Source organism: Aquila chrysaetos, chromosome 18 (assembly GCF_900496995.4).
Source record: "Aquila chrysaetos chrysaetos chromosome 18, bAquChr1.4, whole genome shotgun sequence".
Classification (NCBI taxonomy): Eukaryota; Metazoa; Chordata; class Aves; order Accipitriformes; family Accipitridae; genus Aquila; species Aquila chrysaetos.
In genome coordinates, this window is record NC_044021.1 from 23,739,574 (window position 1) to 23,751,747 (window position 12,174).

The 12,174-nt window shown below is 40.0% G+C and overlaps 1 long non-coding RNA gene across 1 annotated transcript; it reads right to left on the reverse strand.

Moving 5' to 3' along the window:
- Positions 1-1,821: 1,821 nt before the first annotated feature.
- Positions 1,822-2,862, reverse strand: LOC115353169. The gene is made up of 2 exons (XR_003927467.1): positions 2,759-2,862; positions 1,822-2,370 (listed from the first exon to the last, which is right to left on the reverse strand). It is a non-coding gene; the product is annotated as an uncharacterized LOC115353169 (long non-coding RNA).
- Positions 2,863-12,174: the final 9,312 nt, after the last annotated feature.

The following is a 12,174-nucleotide window of genomic DNA, read 5'->3' on the forward strand; positions in this document are numbered from 1 at the left end:
CATAAAAATCTGAGTCTGTACAAACCTGGACTTCTAACTCAGTGCCTTTCTTGGGAAGAGATTTGAAGAGCCAGATGCTGTCCTCATACAGGGTGACTAATTATGGAGGCTAATATACTAAAGCTTTAATAAGGGCTATTGGCAAGTAATTACCTCCATTAGTATTTCTATACTTACATCATTGTAAATTGTTGTTAAATGATGCCCTTTCCTGTCAGATGCATATCTACTAGGGCAGTGGTTTTCATAAAGCCAATTTTAAATTTTGGGCAAGGTAGACACAGTCTATTGAAAAGCAGAAACATTTAATGAAACCAAGAACAATACCCGTACTGTGTATGTAGATTGAAATCTTCAACCCATCCAAGTTGTTGAGCAGCCAGGAGTTAAAACAGATTAAATGGATTTCATTCTGCAGTGTATAATGGAAGTAATTTCTTCCCTGCAACCAATAAGTCTCCAAATGTTTTCATTAACTTCTCTTTACTGCTGATAAGACCTAGAAGAAGAAAAGTTGTCCAACTGATGATAAAAACAGTTGGGCTGTCTTTCTGGTTGTTTATTATTCTTACTTTCATTGTTGTTGTAGTTATTATTATTTTAAGCATATGATTATTGTTAGCATGTTTATTAGTACACAATAGCATTTAATAAATTTAATACTATACATGACAATATTTGAATAAAATCAAATAATCATATTACTAGAACATGATTAGGAAGGGACACGACCCATTAAAAAAAAAAAAATCAGTCAATCATTGTTTATCAATATAGCTTGAATTTCAATGTTTGGAAGGGCAAGTGGGGAGAGCAGACATCTGTACAGCTGCAGCCACCACCACCCAATATGAATCATTCCTGTTTGAATTCTTACGCCCTTTCTGTGGTTTCAGCACTTTGGTGAATCTCTCTCTGACATCAGTCATACTGCTCATTAAGCAGCATACAATCCAGTTAAAAAGATCAGGGAAGACCAATCTCCACTAACAGGAAAAAAAAAATGCAACACAACTCCATCAATCATTGTAAGTCTTCATTTGGGCTATTTTAGTGAAATTATGCAAGGCTGCAGAATTGGACAATAGCAAAAATTCATCATTTCCAATAACAGAAATAATTTTTCATTTGGGAGATTTGATTTTTTGTTAAGTCTCTACGCATATTTAGCTGTTAGTAGTTTTTAAACTAATAAACATATGTATTGTACACAATGTTTTCTGTGTAGCTTTACCTTAGGCTTGGTTTTACGGGTATCTTTGGATTAGATTTCACTGTTTCTATGGCCCTTCAGCAAATCCACCTCTCTAAATAAAAGTTTGAATAAAAGGCCTTTGCCATGGGACTTTTGAAGGTGAAGCAGACTAAGACGACCATCTTTTTGTCTCATGTTTCTCTGACCCCAGATCAGCGCAATGGTACGCGGCAGTTCCCTCTAAGGAGAGGAATTGGAGAAAGCAACTCTGGCCACTTGTCACAAGAGTCTCACTCAGTTACTGCTAGGATAGGTCCACTATAACAAAAAAAAATGGGGGACTGAGAGTTTAGTAGGAACATTTTCATTTTTTCAATCTCTCAGAAGGAATTCTCCACTCCATGTAGTTTTGTCTTTATACCGTGGGAACCATCTGGATCACTGTGTTTTCATACCATCTGTATGTGATCATTGAAACAAGCACAGAAGTCCCACAGCCCAAACGCTGTGCACTTCTGGAGCCCTCCCGAAAGAATGAACTAATGCTTGAGCTAAAGAAATGGCTGAGACTTAATATCGCTCCCCATGGTCCGGTCCTGAAGACAGCAAAAACACAACTACAAGAATTTGAGATATAAATAAATGCCAGTTATGTATAAAAAATATTCAGATATTGAGGCTCTTTTCTTAATGGTGTTTACAAAGACACCTAGCAGGATTTGCGATACCGCTAAGTGCCACTGGATTTCAGTTGGAAAGGAACAGCCAAAGCAGTATCTTTGTTAACAAGTAACACATCCCCACAGCAATAGATTTACAGGCCAAAAACTTTGATGCTCAAGACCCGACATCCGCACTACGTGAATTTCAGGGCAAGTTGATAACGAGTCAACTCCAGTCTGGCCTTGTGTATTGAAAACTCAACTTCTGGGTGAAGCTCATGGAAAAGTTCAGTCTGCATCCTCTGGGGCTGCTCCTTGATGCAAACCCAAGCACAGCAAGGTTGGCAGGTGATGGATTCACTTCAGAAAGAGTCAGGGCGAAGCAAGAAACTCCGAATGTGGACACACCTAATTTGCTCCGGCACTTCAGTAGCTCCTACCTGATCACTCCTCTGTGACCACACGAAGACGAATGCCTTTGTGAATTCATCCCTGAATCTCAGTCTAGCCTTCCTGAATTCAAAGGAAAAGTAAAATTTTAGGTATCCTCTCAGGTTACTTCCTAGGTAATGCCAGAGTGTGCACATATTATACAGGTCAGGGCATGAAACATGAAGAAAACAAAATTTTCATGAACTGCCATGGGGTCAGGCTTGAAAGAAACTGTATAAGCACTTGTTTTAAATCATTCATGTAAAAAAAAAAAAACACCAAAAAAAAAAAAAAAACCCAACCAACCAACACCCCCAAAATGAAGGAATGTACATTATTTAAAGAAATATTTTTTAACAAAAACTACCATTTTTCTCATCAGCTTCATGGCTAATTTTGACCATCCTACACATCACAGTCTCAAGCAAACAAAAGCAACAACATGGGGGCAGCATGCAAAATGCTTTACCTGGGGAAGAGATGAGGATTTGGGTAATATTCAGAGAGAACATTTTTCCCTCATTTCCTCAACTATCTCTTTTTCCAGAAAAGAGAGAGGAGTCATTTCTAACACACTCAGAAGCTATCTTAGCAGTCAGGGCTATAGTTAAAAATGAGAGTAAATACCTATGGATAGAAAAGAGTGCCTGGAATAAGTCATTTAACCCCTGCGCATGTGAGGAGCCCAACTCAGGAGGCACTTCTGGGGACTTTCCCAGACTCTTAAACACTCATTTAAGTTATTGGTTAGTTGGGTAACGAGTGCTGCCAGTCCGTCTGTTCTGGAGGAAGGAATCTCTGGAGAGAAAACACCGTTTTGATTGATTTTCCCATTAATCACAGCACTTCAGAACGCACGGGGCCCATCACGCACAACTGAACAGGGACAAGGTCCTCCCCTGGGAGCACACCACCTACTCAGCACCCCTTCAGTCCTCTGTCTTTAGGGGATGTCGGCTCTTCCCAAGAGTTCCCTCTGGACTATAGGCTTCTCTTAAACCAATGCTTATTGAAACAGCCTTCACGTTTGCTCTAGGAACTCAATGGGTTTGCTTACATACCTTCAGTGGAAGAAACTTGGCTTTAATATTTTTTTCCCTCTCTCCTTCATTTATCACTTCTCTGGCTCCTTATGAACAAAGGAGAATATATATAACTGCATTCAATTTACGAGTTGTGTTTGACTATTAATCATTTCGTATATGTCAAAACACATTTTGGAAGCTGGCCAAAACCATATATAAATTTCTGTAATTTTAAAGGGTAACAGCAGCAAACTACTAAACACAGTGCTACAGCAACGTGCTTCTCACATATTTGTTCCTCAAGGTCCTGATTTAAATTCAGGTTTATCAATAAAAAAGCACTACCAAAACAGCTTTGAAATTTTAATTTCCTTTTGAAATAAAGGGCTTTTCTAGATAGAGCTGGTGTTGCTTCCTTCTGAACGCTCCTACTTTCATTATACAGAGTTTTTTCTTACAGCTGCTAAATCCTATTTTCACAAGAGAAAAAATATAAAAAGGCAATTTTGCACCTCTAATCATCAAAGCAGCATAATTTAGGCCTTTATTGTGTCAGTCATGAATTGTCTTTCTTGTGAGCTCACAATGTCATAATATTCTTTTTGATTAATGAGGATCCTACAATTACAGGGTAGGAACCGTCATGCTGTACTGCAGAGCCTGTCTAAAGGCAAAAATTACAGTTAATGCTAATGCATTACCAAAGAGTTAGGGGTGGAATTATTACTGTCAGCGAATCGAAAGGGTCTGCACCCACAAGACTGATAGCTTTTGTCGTTTCTGGAATGCAGTTTTGGGCAGCCAATGAACTTTCACATGGGACCTCGTGAGTTCCCACTCCCGCTTTTTGCGCATTTAATGCCGTTGCACACATTGTCTGGAATACCTCTGCCCACCTAGGAGGCTGGCAGGTGGGGTCGGAAACATTTGAGCGCGAAACAAAAGGGGCCTAGCAAAAGCTAGCCTGACTAAATGGAAATCTACCACACCAATAATAATAACCAGTTTTAGGCTTCACAGTACAATCAGCCTCCGTCGTGCAGGTTAGCAGCACTGAAGGGCAAGGAACATGGAGGCAGGCAGAGGACTTCAGCTTACAAAAACAACCAAATCAAATCAATAACTATTCAAATCAGTCCTTGTATTGTTACAGGCTATTTGCTTCCTTGTTAGTTGCTAACAATGCATTTTCCCAACTGTAATCGCCAAAAAAAGCAATTTAACAAACCAGTATACCTCGTGGTATAGCCAAGATACTTATTTTGTATCCATGTGTCCAGACACTGATCCCTGCTGTAGAACATCAGGATATTTTCTAGAAGTGCCTCTGTGACTTACATAACTTAATCTCATGACTAAATGAGAGAGGGACCTGAAAATTTTACATGCTGCTTAAGTACTTCTCAAATTTTGCTCTCAGCAATTTTAGAGAGAGTACTCCAAGCTTTCTACTGTTTATTATTTTTCCACATCACTCAGTTGTACAAGTATATACTAAAGATCAAAACCATGGGACTCAAAATCTAAAAACCAATTTTTCCCTTTAGAAAATAAATACTCGGGATGGGAATGATTAAATAACGAGCGGCACAAGTGATGTCAAAACCAAAGTCTCTTTGATGTTGCACATTCAGAACACACTATCATCTTCCTTGAATCCTCCTCTTTTGTCACATCTCCTTATTTAATTTCACTCTGGTAGGATGTATCGTGTTTGAACAACTCAAGTGGGGAGGCTCATTCCAACTTCCAATATGTCAATGCCATTAACTGAACACATATTTTGCAGTGGAAAAGACTGGCTGATGTAGCAGCTCAGTCATTATTCAGCAGACAGACATCCAGCTGAAAGCCATTAACCCAGAGAAAACAAATGACTGCTCTCAGGCTTTGCCCCTCCAAGTTTATGCTGCCTGTAAAAAAAAAAAAAAAAAAGGCGTTTAGCCCTGCACCAAAGTTCCCCTCCACATGAAGACCTTTCTTTACAAAAAGAACCCCCTTCAAATTAACAGATTATTTTAAATATTTCTCTTAACTTGGAAAGGCAATACAGATTTAGGGAAACGCTTCTAGAAAGTAGGAGAAACCAGAAGCAAATAGTAGGTTAGAGCACAGGCAAATATTACACTGTCTTCTACCACACAGGGGGCTTCAAGCAGTAGGGAGGGGGAGATGAAACAAAACCATTTTGGCCTATCGCAAGCTTTTGAAGTTCTGATTAAAAGTAACAGTCTGTGATAAGCAGGAGGTCAGGAGGCCACGTGATTCAGTAGCATTTAAAAGTTTTAATTTCTATGACACTTTTAATATTAGCCACAATATTTTAAGTACATTTAGTGATCTAATGATAAACTTAATCAAATATCAAGCTTGTTATGTAAATAAAAGATTCAACTTTACAATATGCTGATGCTGCCAACATCAGTAAGTGTTTAGCACCTAACTGAACTGGTCCTAAGATTATGGTGGACTGCTCCATTTTATATGGCAAACTTACCAGAAGAAAAGTTCACACTAAAAACTCCCAACAACTCAATATATTCCATGCAAGAAATGAATCCTATATATGGCGAAATATTAATAGATTGGATTTCTTTTCTCAGGAAAAGTTTCATGCAAACAGCACTTAGATAGCTGAATAATCACCTATATTCCTCTATGTCATTTGGTAATACAATCTACGGTTTCAAAAATGTAAATCGATATGTTGATTTTTCAAAATTCTTCAAATCTATTTCTTCAAGAACAAAGAAAGTCAGAGAGAAAAAGTTATTTGAAGAGCAGGAACGAACACAGGAGCTTCATAGTGAATGAGGCTTGTAGGCTATCTATTTCAGAGCCCCAGTTCTGATAACCAGTAGTGGTGAATGTCTAGAGAAAAGCACAAGAAATGAACATGACTAGTAAGCACCTTTATGCCTGCCTGATCTCTAAATTTGTCTAATCAGCAGGTTAAAAGTTCCTGAGCCAAAAGCTATATTCAGGGAGCTGGGCAGCAGCTGTGGGTGGATCGAGTCTCCATGAACTTGTCTGTCCTCTTTTTGAATCCATTTTGAGGAAGGATTCATGCAGCAAAACCAATAAGCAATGAGTATACATTTTGATGCGGACCACCGGGAAATGTCAATCATCACAACTTCACTCAATTCAGTAGAGTCCTCCAGTCTCTCACCAGCCAAGCACCCAATGTTTTTGGTTTTGGTTTTTTTTTTTTTTTTTCTAATTCCAGACAGCTTTGAGACAGAAGATGCAGATGAGGTGTCCCTGCCCTGTCAGTAACCCTTCTATGCCAAGACTACCTTTGACAACTTTCACTGACACAAACCCACTGGCTTTGGGAAAAAGCGCTAGGTGCCACGACCTTGGGAAATACAGCCTTTCTTCCAGGGTTTAGCTAAAGTGACAACACATACTCCTATTTCCTCTGTTAATCTTAAGCCAATTGTCATTTGCATCTAGGAGTTAACAGCACAACCGTTAGAAAGGACTCGCAAAATCATCTCTAAGGCACTCTGAGAAGCCACTCCTCAGCTAACAACGGCTTCGTCTTTCCACTGATGTGAGCGGAAATTCCTTGTGATTTGCAGCAGAGGAGGTCTGTGGTGGGCAACAGCTCACCTCTGCTTAGTGAGGAGAAGTGATCCATGTCCATCCCATTCTTGGCCTCTACATTCATCATCCTCATTCCATAACACAGATGTTCATCCTTATGGTCTGACATCGCATTCCCTCCCATTGCACAAAGGACTGAACGCAACAGCATGAACTTTTTTTAATTTCAGCCCCCTGTTGTTGCAGACAATCATCCTGAACAATCCCATGCAGAAGCTTATCAAGTTTCATCTTCAAAAAATTTCGATCATCTCATTCCATTATTCTTCTGAAGGCTGTTCCACAACCTTCTGCAGGCTGCTTGCTATTCCAGATGGTTAGAAACTGTCTTCTAATTATCAGCCTGAATTTATTCATGGGATCCATTTGTTCTTCTGCCAGTATTGTTCTGCAGCAACAGATTTTAGTCACTACTGAGTTGGGTTTGGATCAGCAAGTTGTAACCTAAAGATAAAAGGATCATTGTATTGCATTTCTTTATGAACTAATTCCCTCTATGGTTATTTTAATAGAAAATATGCAGTGAAGTGCTGAGAAATATAAATGAATGTCATTGGCAGTTAAAATGATAGCTTACAAAGTTACATGACAATTAACAGGCTTCCTAAATTATAGTTCATGCTTTAAATGATTAATATCTAATTATCTATATATGTATATCTCTATAAGCTAATTATCTGTAGCTTGTTAAATACGTAAATGTTCTACAAAAGCTTTGGCTATTAATAATAGAGTAATTAAAAATTTATCAATAAAGTGCTTTGAGTTAATTACATAGAAAATGTATTTATCACATATATTAACCCGATGGACTGATTTGGCTTGTTAGAAGAAGTGTTTGTATTCTGCTGGTGCATTTTTTAGCACCTGAGCCTTCTGCTGAACTTAACCTTGGTCCTTTCTGGGAGCCGCAGATGCCTGCTCCTACTCTGCACCCAGCGCCCGCCTGTTCTGATTTTCCACTGCTGGCCTCCTTCTCCTCTCAGGCAGTCCCCATTCACCTTCTTCACCTTCCTGTGCTGCTGATGGATGGATTCACGGAAAACAGCTGGACAGGGCCCTCCCCTAACCTACAAAAGGGAAAGTCAGGCCATAGAGTAACCACAAACGCTGCCACCCTCCCAAAAGCATCCCCTCCCGCACCCACAAGCGCACTGGAAGCAGAGGTCTGTGCCGGAGGGTGGCAAGGAATGGCTGCTCAGGGAGCTTAAACTCTGTTTTCTGGCACGAGTAAAGCAGGCAGCTTGCCACCTCCAGCACTGCTGCCACTTCCAAGAGTCAGAGCTATTTGCTTCTGTTTGATGTTGTTGTGTGTTGCCTTTAAAACAAGTAGGCAAGGTCGAACAGTCATCGAGTAAGGCACAGGGAGCTGGAGCTGGTCAGGAGACAAAACCTGCAGCACTCATCCCAAATAATGAGTGTCAGACAAAGATTCCTCCAGTCCTTGGGGCACAAAAAAAAAAAAAACAAAACAATCAGTACCAAACAGATTAAACAGCATGTACTTTTGATCCTCCCACAGCTGCTTAGATACTTGAAGCACAAAAAGTAATGAGTAGTATTGTCCAGTACATGGCTGGAGCATCTGTCAGACCAAGTGTGGTATGAAGGTCACTCCTGAGGAACTACTGGCCAATTCCTCTGTTTGCTGATAAACCAAAACAGGAGTCCTGCCTTTCCAACCCAAATTATACTTTGGCTCTGCAAGGCCACTGCACTAGGGTCCTAGTTCTCACTGCAAGTTAATGGGCTACTTGATGTGTCACGAGTACACAGCCAATCCTTAATAATCCTTAATCCTGGGGTTTTTCCCTTACAAAACAGATTTCCATACAACTCTTGCCTCTTTGCTAAAACTATCTCTTTGTCCAAAACTGTCTTTAAAAGGCATGCCTGAATAGTCTACTGCTAATAAATGTATGTGGGCACATACATACAAAAGCTGCTCCTTCAAAAATAGCACCCATTTCTCCACACATGAGCAGAAGGGGAAAGGACAGGCTTGCTTGAAGCTTGAATCCATTATAGTTTAGCGGCTGGACCCATTCCCGTGAAAGAGAAATAAACTCTGCTGTCAGTAATCTTTGTATTTTTTTGCTTTACAGGTTATACAAGATTTTTGCTTCCCCACAAAACGCTCAAAAAAAAAAAAAAAAAAAAAAAAGGCAAACAATTCTGCCACAATTTCCCTGGGATCCTCTCCAATACCTGTTGGAGACGATAAGAATGATTTTGCTTTGCCTTAAATTTAAATCAAAACCTCCAAAGATAACAGGGATGGTATTGAATAAAAAGGATATATATAAGTAGTAGTTCCCTTAACTCTGAACTGCATTAGTAGTGGGCCACTATTTTCTTTCTTTCAAACATTCACACTTGAAACAGGATAATATTCTTAAAGATATGTTTGTATATACATAGCTACCTATAACTTTGTCACAGACAAGTAATAAAATAAATAATACTAAGGTAAATAACAGCAGCTCACTGAAGTTAATGGTTTGGTAATTTTTTTGAATATTTTTTACATTTTATTTTGCAATACTTTTTGCCAAGAATATATCACTTAATTCCAACTTCAAGTCCAATGTTTGAGTAAGTTTTGCACAGTATCTCACAAAAAATCACACCACCTCTCCATGTTTTAAATTTGCTCTTGCTGGAGACGGCAAGGAGAAAGCGGAGACTGCTGCACGCCCATGAGAAGAAAGGCTGATCCAGAGTTTTTGCATTTCCACTGGGATAAAAGAGAAGTGGCCTCAGTGGTATAGAATTTAGGAAAACAGATGAAATTGCCCTTTTTTTTTTTGCTCCCCTCTAGTCAAGAAAAAGATTCTGTGTGTGGTTTATTTTGCTCTTTTAAAAAAAAATCTGCTCCCAGTGACAGCCTTGATTGTAAATGCAGTATTTCAACTGGAAGATTAGTTAGCTTTCATGGGAATTAGCAGAAAGTCCCATCATTCACAGCTGACTTGGACAATAAAATCTGTTTTCTGTCATTAATCTGGCACCAACTGGCTGACTGGTCACCTACAGCGAGCTGTGAGAGATGGGAAGTGGGGAACGGTCATGTTTATTCACCAGATAGTACTGTGGAAAACAAACAAAAAATTATCTTGGGAAAACTGTGGGCCACAGAGAAGTTCTTGTCCGTTCAGTGCAGCATGCAAGTTTATTAATGTGATTCCTCAGAGCTCTTCTCTTACCCACAGTTTGGGGAAGGAAGCTATTTCCTTCTTACAGGAAGAAGGAATGAAAAACAAATATACAGAAGATTGATAAAAGTAGGAAGACTGACAAGTCTTTGAGGAACTACTTATTCATTAATAATATTTACTTAGCAATAACAGATGTTCGAACGTCAGCTTTTCAGTGTTTTAATACAAAATCTACTTTAATGTCCTTACAGCAAGCCCTCAGCGTAGCTGTAGACCAGATTTCTGGATTTAGAAACATACCTCCACAGGAACTCGTTTTACTCCAGGTAGACTACTTGAGAAGATGCCTACTAATTGGGGAAAGGACTTCAAAACTGGTCTGAATTTAAGCATTGTTGCTCAAGCACAAGCAGCTTTGTCAGTCTGAAATTTCCAGTCCTGAATGCCGCAAGCAAGCTCAGACACAGCTAGCGCAGAAAACACGTTTGCTCTGCAGCACAGCAGTCGTTGTACAATCCCCTGGGCAGATCTCAGAAGGCAGAGTTTGGGCGAGGTTGTCAAAGCTGGCTAAAACCGAGTAGAACTAACACTGAGTTTTTTGTGTGGCAAACTGGTGCCAGATTCCACCAGAGCCTGGTCAACTGAGCTCCACTTGACACCAACTGGTATTCTGGTAGAAGAGTACAAACACGTGCCAGTTGCTCCATTTACAGATTTCTGATTTTGGAGATGGAAAAAAGCTGCCAAACCAGAAGAAAAAAACCCTCTGTACCTGTGGAGCTTGGTCGGTTCTCCAGCCACCTCCATGATTGCACAGCTGTGGGTGCTTAGACTCAGCTAAACCTTTCCCAGGACTCCTCCAAATCCACATGGAAAGCAACTGACTGGTCACGCATCTAGAGAAAAACAGAATATGCAACAGAGAGCGCAGTTTTACATCCAATATTTCAGGGCATTCTGCTCTACTGCGTACTCCTCAGCCACATTACCGTGGGCTGAAAAAAGGGTCGAGATGTGCTCCAAGCTCAGCAGTAGCCAAGATATCGTGTATTTGCCCTGCAGTACAAGGTGCCACGCAACTCTGGGCAGTTGTGCTTAGCAGGAGCTAAGAGCCTAGAGAAAATCTTCCCTCTGTGCACGTGAGGCACTGTCCACCTTTCTCTCTTTGAGTTGAATGAGTAATTTTTGCCAAAGGTGAGCAAGAAGACCTGCTCACAACGAGCGATGGTGTCTGCCAGCCGAGCCCTGGACATGAAAGAGGCTGTGAGTCCAGGACCCTCAGACACCAAATACCCCCAGCTGCTTAACAGGAGCTATTTTTCTTCCCTAGCAGGTATCGTCTCCACGGTTAGTCTATCCCAGGGTCCTCACAGGAGCAACAGCTCTCCCACCCGAGCTCCTCATGGTTTTCTGTGGAGCTGGTTTCTCCCACAGAAAGCCCGTGACTAACGACTGCTTTTCAAGTTACTGCTCAATACCTTTGCCCGAAAAAAACACTTGAAGTGGTTTCCTGCTAACTAAGTTTAAATAGGAGATGGGTATTAAATGGTGGCATTTATGACTGATTTTGTTCACAGCACCTGTAAGTCATTGCAATAAAGATACTTGCTAACAGTGGGGGTTTTTTTCTGTCCAGCTCTGAAAAGAGGTCATTATTAGCATGCACTTGATAGGTTAATTTTTCAGTTCTGCATGATTAATTGCAGAACTCTGAAGTAAACATCCTATACAACAGGAACTCACTCAATGTGTGTGGTGGTGTGTTCAGTCCATTTCTTTCTAAAATATACATACGCACGGGAACATTAGCCCACATTTTTTTTTGTAAAAACAAACCCATTTAGAAGTTAGAGTGCTCCATTCTAAGCAAATCCAAGTTGAAAACAGGATACAGTGAATATATCACCAAGGTACCAATTAACACAATTTTTTTCCTCTAGGAAATATATTTATTCTCTTGGAGACTGAACTTTCACTGAAACAAAATACATTAATGAGAAAACAACCTTGCACTGTGGTCTTTTTGGCACTTACAGACTATATTACAGTAAAGGAAAATTAAGAATTTGAAGCTGAAGAAAAATATCACC